The 11,567-nt window shown below is 33.0% G+C and overlaps 1 non-coding gene across 1 annotated transcript; it reads right to left on the minus strand.

The window, feature by feature from the left end:
* Positions 1 to 10,303: 10,303 nt before the first annotated feature.
* Positions 10,304 to 10,410, minus strand: LOC121231456 (small nucleolar RNA R71). The gene has a single exon (XR_005929515.1). It is a non-coding gene; the product is annotated as a small nucleolar RNA R71 (small nucleolar RNA).
* Between the last annotated feature and the right edge of the window lie 1,157 nt (positions 10,411 to 11,567).

Genomic DNA, 11,567 nt, shown 5'->3' on the forward strand with positions numbered 1-11,567 from the left:
TTTTCCAGTATATTATTGAATTAGGTGTGGACCCAAATGTCGCAAATCATCCGTAGAGGCGAAGAACGTTGTACGTATGGTTCGCATCCATACAGTGTAAGGAATCTAACTAGTTTGGATTCATAAAATAGTTATACTTTCAACAATTGGTTTGAACTCATAAGTGGGTGTTTAGAGGCTGGTTTAATGGTAAATTGATTTAATTTATATTGAATTTTGGTTTAGGTTCGTTTAAGGAATTATTAAGGAAAATTGGAAGATTCACTAGTGTGCTAGGAGGAAGCAAAAAATAAAGTGTGCCTCCTAAACTTATAAAATTGTTTGAAAATGTTAAATATCATGTTATATTTGATAAATTAGCTTGTTTATTGGATTGAATTAATAGCCAAATTATTGATTTTGTGAGTGGCCGAACCAGATATGTTTCGAGCCTTAAAAGATTGATAATATTGACAAAATTGCTAGTTTGATAGTATGAATGTTTGATTGAGTTTGTAATTGCATATTTGACTTATGAGATATGAGAATGTTTGACTGGATAATATAATGTGTTGAGATAATTAGCTTATATATGATTTAAACGCATGAGACATTTTTTATATTGCGTACTAAAAAGGGTGCTATTTATGCACAATGAAAATCTGTAAAGTATGTGAAATTGAACGATATTGATTGATACCAACACAATGGCATTTGAAAGATTGGAACACTATTTCCATTTATTGAAAGTATGTGGTTATTGAAGACATGTTGAGCATGTCAAATGAATGTGAAAAGTATTGAGATATAATTATGTATGAGATTGTGTGACATATTGCATATGCATTGGGTTGGGATTTTATGGTTGACGGAGGAGTTCCGTGGAGTACCGACGGTATATTAAGTCTGCATCATTCGTAGTCAGTACACTGCACCTGAAGTACCGAGGGGAATGGTGATTTATCGCATGCACTTTTACTAGCAGAATTTTCTGCATATTGTTATCGGTGGTTTTAACCACATCGGGATTATGCCCACAATGTTTTGGAGTTTGGATGACGGGTTCTGGGGAACTTATGGTGTATAGTGGATAGTATGGGTAGGAACCTTTTTGCATTGCATCATGTGCACGACATATTCGAATGTTATTGATTTATGCTACATATTATATTTTGTTGCATTAAATGGTATCGAAATTAATGATTATTACTTGCATGAATGATGACCTATGCTTATACACCGTTTAACATCAATTTAATAATGGCTATGTAAGGATATAAAGTTCCTATGATGGTTCTATTTTCTTTTGTTGATGCTAATATGTTTCACTGCATTCGATATTCATGTTTGTTTAAATAATGGTTTGACTTACACTGAGCTTTTCATAAGCTCACCCCCAATAGTGTTTAAGTTTTTAGGTAAACCTCGAAATTAGAACCGGATTCGACATTCAGAGAATCACCTTGGACCTTAAATTTTTTTTATAAGTATTAATCAGTCTCTATTGGTTTTTGTTTGTTATTTTTAATATGTTCTGGTCTGTGGCTTGGTAAATTTTATTCTGGGATTTTTGTATGCATGGATTACTCAAGCATAATAATCGGATAATGCATGATATCAGACTTAAGTAAAATTTGATATTGTTTCCTTGTAACACCTTAACCACTCTCCAACGTCGAATTAGGGTGACGGGCATTACTAACACTTTAATTAGTTAATCAATCATAATCACACACATATATATACTAGCCATTAACAATATTATATACAGGGGTAAGTCACAAACAATCAAATAATGATTCATGCTCTGCAATGTTAAACTTGGTTTTCCACTGTCTACACTCTTATCACTATTTATCCCTTCTATAATGTCTGAATTCAGACACAGACAAGACTGTTCCAATTATTAGCATCAGAGTATTAGTCCATACTCCGTATACTATTATCTTTTTAATCTATCTTTGATGATGTTAGTGGAATGCACTTAATTTAGGTTTGGTAATCTACCCCAATTCTGGGTAAAAGTTACTCTTACAGCCCCTATTACAAGTCTACAGGACCCTAAAAATAGTTCAAAAATAGACAGGGACTAATTTGAAATAATTTTTGAAATTGAGAAAATAATTACAAAAATTTTAACTGCAGGGGTCACACAGCCAAGTCATATGTTAGTGTGTTTGGCTGTGTGGGCATTCAAAGCAGGGACACACGACTGTGTCCCTGTCCGTGCTCGTACCCGTGTAACTCTCTGACTTGGGTCACACAGCCAAGCCACACGCCCGTAAAATATCTTATAACGATATCAACAAAAGACTCCCTAGGTGCATGCCATTACAAAATGAAATATCACCATACTTGAGCTTGGGATTTGTTATTTGATGCTGAGTGAGCAATAATTCGAACAGTACCTAGCCTGCGCACATAAAATAAAATCGTACGCTGAGTAAAACTCAGTGGTATTTCTATAATCCGAACAATTAAGAATATAATGATACAAAAATACATAATTTGAATTATATGAACATAATATTGTCCAGGCTTATATTTTCCATATACCATTATTTCAATTTCACATGCTATCATATTTATTTTGTTTAACAAATATGTCAATACACATTTCTAGCTATATAAATAACTTTTCACATATCAATCCACATTTCATTTCATAATAGCATTATCCTTTCCATATTCAATTCATGAGTATATAACTCTTATATTCCATGTATTTACGAAATATTTCAGATTCTATTTTCAATCCACTATATTACTTCCATTTCTCATACCATGCCATTTCAATATCAATTATATAACTTTATTATTTATTTACCCCTATTAACACGACTCGGACTCGAATGGATACACAGATCCAACCAACACACCAGTTTGGCACCCGCGTCGGATAAATTTGTAGTAGAAACTGCACCCTGCGCTATATAAATTGACACCCAGTGTTTGATCGATTAAACCGAAGTAAATAGGCACCTAGTGCCTTATCGACTCAAAGTCGAAGAAATCTCTGAACTCTTCCTTTCCTATGGCATGCCATCTATAACCAACTCAACCTGATACAATTAATAAGGTTTAATTTCATATTTCAAATACCACCAATATCCACTTCTCATATTGTACATATATTCATTTCAATTCACATAATCAATACATTCATAATGTATGTACCAATTCAATCAATTTCAATCAACTATCAAAATGGAAAATACTTACCTCATACACTTACCAAATGCATTAAATCGAACTAAAATAATTGGCAACTAGGTTTGGATTTATAGAAATACAAACCATGGATTCAGAGCTATTAGACGTCGATTTTATCCTTCCCCTTTTTAGTCGAAGATTCCGGTACGACGTTAGTTACGGAATTAAAACAATTATATCACATTAATATTGCAAATTTCAATTTCATATTAAATTTAAATTTTCACACTATATTTTGCTTATTCTTCAATTTAGTCCTTAAACCGAGACTAATTTTAATTCTTCATATTTAATCTTATATTTTCATACTAATTTCACTTTAAACTAATTTTAGCTCCCTATTTTCAATTAAACCTGTAAATTTCAAAATTTTTACAATTTAGTCCCTATGCTCAAAATTTATAACTTAATCCTTTTCCATTTCTAACTTAAAAATCTATCAATTTAATCCCTAATACTAAAACTATACAACCTTTACAACATTTAAAATCTTAATCAATGTTAAAATTACAACATGGGTCGGGTAGCCCTAAGTATCGGGATTTCAAAAATATAAAAATTACAAGAAAATGGACTAAAATTGATTAACCAATTGGAGTTTCAACCCTAGAAGTCCCTAGGTTGCCATTGGCCTCTTTCTTCCTTCCTTTCTTTCTTTTACTTGTCTTTCTTTCTTTCTGTTCTATTTCATTTATTATACTTAATATTTATTTATCATATTATTTATTATACTACATATACTTACTTTTACCTTTAATTATTATAATATATATACATTTATCTTAATACATATATATTATAAAATATATACATGTATTTTTACTTAGCCACATTCGGCCACCTATACAGAACCTTTTTTTAAATGGTTTAATTGCTATTTTATCCCCTTTAGTTTATTTCAATTTATAATTCAACTTTTACCCTACACGCGATTTAGTCCTTATACTTAATAACATTTAATTCATGCAAATTCACTTAATCGAAACCTAATTAATTATACAACTAACTTCGTAAATATTTTTAATAAATATTTATGAGTCTGATTTACGGGAATGGAGTTCCAGGAATGCACTTTCTGATATTCCTGACTATCGAGTCATTACATTCCTAGTTTCTACTGCATTGCAAAGGAACTGTTTTTGAATAAATAAATCGATAAGGCAATTAAGTTTCCAAAATGACTAGAAAAATGGTTTTTCCACTGCATTAGTTTAATATCGATTTGTTTTAAAGAAGAGCGACAAGCAAACGGTTTTTCTAAAACAACACGATCAACAATAAAATGAATACTAAGTATACACGACCTCATGAATGAATGCTTTTAAGCTAACTTAAAGTACAACTACAGTTTTCTCTAAAATGAGTTTATTCAAGGTTTTCAAAAGTAACGTAACTTAGCTTAGCCATTTCGATGGCTAATGTAGCCTTCTCAATCCAGCCATAATGTCTAGGCCGGGTTTGGGAGGTTACATGCCGCCACCTATACTTCTAGTTAGACTAGGAGTTTGTTTTTCTAGTTGCAATGAACTTCTACAATTCAACAAGGGCTCTACCTTCTCTTCTTATAAATAGATGGGATCGGTAGGGCTATTAACACAACTTTAAAATATTGTTACTTTACCGAAAAATAAAGAGAATTTATTATCAACTATTAAATATATTTTTCAGAAATAACAATTCTTCCAATTTCTATTTGAGAATAGATAATTTTAGTTTTCACCCTAAAAGGAAAAGAAATTTTTTCTAGTTTTGTGTTTTGATTCAATTTGTTCGAGCTCACACTTGAAGCAGTTCGTGGTACGAGAATAGCTGAGAAGATCGTTTGGTTGAAATTCGAAAAACATTAAGGATGCACTTGTATGAAAACACAGACACAATTTTGGTCTAAGGTTTATTACTAAAAATATTACAAACCGAGTCGGCTTAGAAACTTTTAATTTACCATGTACAAGAAAACCGTTTTGAAACTAGATTTTTTTCCCAATAGTTGGATCTCCTTCGAAATATATGAGCATATAATCCATCATTCTCAAAAAATACTTAAGTATATACTTTACTATTTTCTAGTGTCTTCGATCGGGATTCGCTAGATATTGGCTCACCAATCTTACTATGAAATAGATATTTGGACATGTGCATAACATGACATATATGAGATTTCCTATTGTCGAGGCATAAGGAACCTTTCTCATATGACATCTTTTTTCTGCTGTCTTAGGACATTCTTATAAAAAAAGAAGGAAGGCCAAAACTAAAGGTTGTGTTTTTTAGATCTAGTGCCCTAAGTGTAGCATTTACATCTAAGTACATTTCTAATTTTTCCGAAAATATTGATTAATAAAACAAATTCATTTATTACATTAATATACTTTGTATAATCTTCATGTGGTTTTTGCATACAAAGAAAAATAGAAGCAAATGTTATTCACTGGTTGTCTAATGTTTAAACTAATACTAAGCGTAATTACGTGGCAGATTGTAATACAAAAATACAACTTATATTAGTAGACGAACCTAAACATGTCCTTAGTCTAATCAGAAATGAGCAAACCAATTAAAAGACTAATATGTCGTCTATCAAGTCTAATTGGGTATATGTTTTGTCTTGGGTATCAGAGTAGATGACTCCTAGAAGATAGAAATCTAGATGTGGTTGATTGGACTAATAGTACATCGGGTTGGACCCAAGAAGAATATATACTTAATCTTTTTATAGATTTATTTACCTATAACGTTCATAGTGTGACGTGCCTAAATCTAGAATGGATAACGGGCTATATATGCGTGACTCGTATACTTTGATGTAAGTAAAAGCCTAAGTTTAAATAGATAAAGAACCAAAAGTTGGTGTGTTAGGTATATGACTTCTGTAGTATATAGTGTCATTCACAACATTGGAATTCATAGCCCGAGACATGGGTAAATGATACCCTCTCGTTGACATTGCATGGTTGATAAAAAGTAAACGTGGTTCTGAGTTGTTCATCTTTGTGATGAATGAATTGATTACTATTTGATAGTAACTAACTTTTCATGAAAGAAGATGTGATGGTTACAATGAGATAAAATAGGGTCATAATGGGAAAACAAATATTATCCCAAAAAGATTAAGGATATCTTATAACAATAACACACTTTTGACAAAGTCATGGAACGAGCACTGTTCAAGTTGCTTTTGTAAATGGTATGCCGTTGGGGAGAGCTTAGTCACGATACTATAGTGTAATGACTTCATGACTAAATGAGTTTATAGATAATAGGAGAAAAGTTGGAATTTAATTATAAATTATTTGAGTCTCAATTGTGTATGTCCAATCGGTCCCTCTACTAATTTGTTGAAACTAGAAATGAATTGCATGTTGAATAAAATGAAAAAAAATGAATAGAAATGATGAAAATGGAGAAATGGAAACATTTGAAAATGAATGTAGTTTTCTCCAAAATGAAAATGAACTAGAGATGAATTTATGTTTTTCGAAAGTAAAGCTTGAAAATGGAAATAAATTATTTGGTTATAGTGAACTTGTGAATGTAGAAATATTAAATATATTTTCTCATATATTCTATTGCGATAAAGTCATCATGATTTTAACAGGAATAAAATTGGATTGAGAATATTCTTTAATTAAAAAAAATATGATGTTTATTTTTGGAAACAGAAAAATAAATATCAGGTTGAATCAAATTATAAAGTATTGGGTTAAAAGCCCAAGAAGCACTTGTAATTGGACCCGATATGGGAGAGGCCCAAAAGCCCCTCATGTTAATGAGGGAGACGACAAATGTAACACCCCAAACCTAGCCTAGATGTTACAGCCGGATTATGAAGGTTACATCAATATTTAAAACTTTATCTGTTTATTTTCATACAAATTTAAGTTTTGATAAACATTTTAAACAAAAATTATAGTTGCCTCTCCCTAGTAGTGATGTTGTTACCAAAAATTCATGTGAATACGTCCTGACATATATTGTTTTATTAGTTATTTTTAAATAAAACCATACCACTTAAACTACTCGATTCATAAAACACCATTTTTAAATTCAAACTGTTGCAACGGAAAACTCCCTTAGAGTTATTATATTTGAAAAAAAATAAGTTTCATAAATTATGCTAACTTGTCAAAAATAACAATTAAAAAGTATATCTGCAAAAACCAAAACCCATAATAAATGTACCTAAAATAAAATTATTAATTTGAAAGTCTGTAAAGTCCGTAATAAAGTTCAAACATACTTAAAGTCAAAATAAATTAACTGAGCTCCGGAATCACCACCAAATCTTAAGTCTAAGGATTACCTTAAAAGTAGTAAAACAAACAAAGTGAGCTAGAAGCCTAGCGTGTGCCTTGGTCTACATACAAAATTTATTTTAAAACATGCTCATATGCATTTATTAGAACTAACAAAATGAAATTTCACATGTTTAGGAGCATAGATCATAAAAGAATAAATCTTATCCCCATCTGCTACACACCAACTCTGTCAAACCAATCACACCAAATACGACTATAAGAGCCCATCCAACCAATCACACCAATATGTGGTGGTATACCATTCAGAAAGTTTGCAACTGAGCTGCCAGACTAATATCATGGTTAAACCATTAGAAATGCAGTAATACTGTCAAAACACACTTCCTCCATCACATTTCAAATCCCTTGTCGATGCACATGCATAATCGTGCTAACAAATATTCATAACAAATAGGAAATAAGACATGCATACATAAATGTCATTATCACAAATCATATCAAATAGCTTACACAGAGTTTATTAAACCATATCATGCTTTTTAACACAATAACATTTAAACTTACAGCTTTTATGATCTTATATGCTCATAAAATCATTACAAATCTGATTTTAGAGTCTCATATCTGGCCCGAATGAAACCCAACAAACTGACAAAATGGGCCTACACTCCATGTGGCCCACACGACCCAACAAGCTAGACCGTCTGGCCCATACGCCCTACTTGCTTTGCCCGTGTAATCACACACGCCCGTATGCTCCACACGACTTGGAAGATGGTTGACCACATGCCTGTATGGTGCACAAAACCTATCACACGGCTAACCACACAACTGTGTGACACAAATTACAGTTCAAAAATAACTTGCTTTTTTTTCCAGAATTTTTATGTTCTATTCGATGATTTCAGGTTAGAATCACACATCTGATGCTACTAGAATATTCACACTAACACAACAATGAAACCCTAAACATATCATACACATCTAAGATTAATGAACACTCTAACATGAAATCTGGACTTGAAATTAATGTTTAACACCAAAAATTTAGTCCCGAAAATTAATGTTCCACCAGTCAACTTCAAGAAAACAACCTCAACCCATGCTTAATTTGTCAAGGGATCATTGAACGCTGCACGATAATCTCCTATGAGCACAAGGACATACAATTCTAGCATTAAAAATCAGTAAAAGGTTTCACTTAACCTAACAAAAATTTCTCACTTTAGAAAAGAAATAACTTTCCTAAACAAATAACTGAATAGATAGCAAACCCACTTACTGAAACCGTCACAAATCCACAACGAAAAATGCAAGAAGGTGGAATAAATGACAGGATTGCAATGGAAAAAGAAAGCTTTAGGTTTAGAACAAAAGAGAAATTCTGGAAAAAGGGAAAATGAAGAAACCACAAATTGAGAAATATAAGGGATGATTGAAAGGGGAAAAAAGAAAGAAAGAGAGTGAGAAAGTAGGGAGATTTCTTAGGGGATAATTGGCAAAACTAAAATCCTACTAAATTTACTCTCTAGCCTCTTATCAGATTCCTTTAGTATTCAAAATCCATGAAAACTTGATAAACCGTAATTTATACATATTTTTACCTCATGCTTTGCATATTTTTAGATGAATTATCCTTAGATTTGGTGAATTCGATGCTCCTAACCCTTTAATTTCATGTTTTATACTTAGATTTCAATTAATCAACCTAGGGTTAGATGTTGTTAGTCTCGAGAGAGATAGTAATATAACTTAGGGATTTCTACGGATCAAGTCAAGTGAATAAATCGTCTGAGTCAGTGTCAATAACAAGTGAAGTCTAGGTGGATTTTTCCCTTAGGTATTGTCCAAATCATTCAGTTTTCCCAAAAGTTATTTCCCCAATTTACTTCCTATGCATTCTTAGTTTAGTACTTAGTTTAGATAAAACAAACCCCTTTATTTTTAGGCTAGATAATAAAAAGAAAGTTAATACTAGTACTTTTAGTTCCTTTGGGTTCGACATCCCGGTCTTGCCATAAGCTATACTACTGTTCGATAAGGTGCGGTTGCCTTTGTCGTGATAATAGTTAGTTTTCGAGAATGGACATTCATAAATTATAAAACTTATCACGATTCACATCACATCAAGTTTTTGGCACCGTTTTCGGAGAACTAAGATATTAGGAACACTCGATTTTTATTACTTTAGCCATTTTACTTTTATTGCAATTTAAATTTTTATTTGCTTTTCTAATTGTTCATTTATTCGCTTCAGGCAGGTTTTTATAGTGTATGACTAGAAGAAACCGGTCAGGACCATTACTTTTTGATAGTGAGCTCGATCGCACAGCTCACAGAATTGAAGAGAAATAAGGTGAAGCCTAAGATACACAGAGGAAGAGCAAGAGGACGATATTTCCACCATAATTGAGGAGATGGCTGAAAATTAGGGAAACCCGCTTCCTCCTGTGATAGCTGTTGATCTAGTAAATCAGAATCCTGCTCCACGCACTATGTATGATTATGCTAAACCTATTTTAACAGGAACTGAGTCAAGTATAGTTAGGCCTGCTATTGCTGCAAATAATTTTGAACTGAAACCTAACACAATTCAAATGATCCAACAGTTTATTCAGTTTGATGGTTTGCAAGACGAGGACCCAAACGCTCATTTAGCGAATTTCTTAGAGTTTTGCGACACTTTTAAAATCAATGGCGTTTCTGATGATGCCATTCGCCTTCGGTTGTTTCCCTTTTCATTGAGGAACAAAGCTAAACAGTGGTTGAACTAGTTACCACGAGGGTCAATCACTACTTGGGGACAAATGACCGAAAAATTTTTACTTAAATATTTTTCGCCAGCTAAAATGACTAAATTGAGGAACGATATCTCTTATTTTGTCCAGATGGATCTAGAGACACTCTATGATGCATGGGAGAGATACAAGGACCTATTGAGAAGGTGCCCTCACCATGGGCTACCTTTATGGTTGCAGGTTCTAATGTTTTACAATGGCGTGAACCCTTTAACAAGGCAACTTATCGATGCAGGTGCTAATGGGACTATCAATAAAAAAACACCTGAAGTGGCTTACGAAGTTATTGAAGAGATGTCATTGAATAACTATCAGTGACATGTCATGAGAACAAACCGACGAAAGCAGCTGGTGTTTTCAACCTCGATGCGGTTACTATGCTATCTAACCAGGTAGAACTCTTAAATAAAAAGATTGACGATTTGTGTGGTTCTACTCAGGTACTTCTAGTGATGAGGTGTGAATCAAATGGAGGAGGAGCATATACAGAATATCAACCCTTCAACCCTAGCACCGAGGAGGAACAAGTTCAATTAATGGGCAATAATAATTCTAGATCTCAAAATAACCCATATAGTAACACATATAATGCAGGTTGGAGGAACCATCCCAACTTTTCGTGGGGTGGTCAATGGAATCAAAGGCCAAAACATCCTCCGGGTTTTCAACAACTACCTTACCAACAGGAAAAGAAGCCGAGCCTTGAGGAGATGCTAACAAAGTTTATCTCAGTGTCAGAAACTAACTTTTAGAATACTGAAACAGCACTTAAGAATCAACAAACGTCGATCCAAGGGCCCGAAACTCAGATAGGCCAACTCACCAAATTGATTTCTGAATGACCACAAGGTAGCTTGCCGAGCAACACTGAATCTAACCCAAAGGAACAGCTCAATGCAATTACCATTCAAGATGAGGAAGGGTTAGTCGAACTTGAACCAGAATCGAGGCAAGGAATTGTGGTAAGTAAAAGCAAAGGTGAGGTAGAGCACAGTGAACAAACACCAGTAAGTAAAGAGTGCAAACCTCGTGTGCCATACCCCAATGTGACAAGGAAAGACCACATAGACAAACAATTCGGTAAATTCCTTAAATTATTAAAAAAATTACATATTAACTTACCATTTATTGAAGCTCTTTTGCAGATGCCAAACACAGTGAAATTCTTAAAGGAGATTTTAACAAACAAGCAAAAGTTGGATAAAATGTCGCATGTAGAGTTAAATGCAGTTTGCTCAGCCATACTACAGAATAAGCTGGCCAACAAATTTCTAGATCCAGGGAGTTTTACGATTCCTTGTTTAATTGGTAGCTTAGATGT

The sequence above is a fragment of the Gossypium hirsutum genome, chromosome A06 (assembly GCF_007990345.1).
Source record: "Gossypium hirsutum isolate 1008001.06 chromosome A06, Gossypium_hirsutum_v2.1, whole genome shotgun sequence".
Classification (NCBI taxonomy): Eukaryota; Viridiplantae; Streptophyta; class Magnoliopsida; order Malvales; family Malvaceae; genus Gossypium; species Gossypium hirsutum.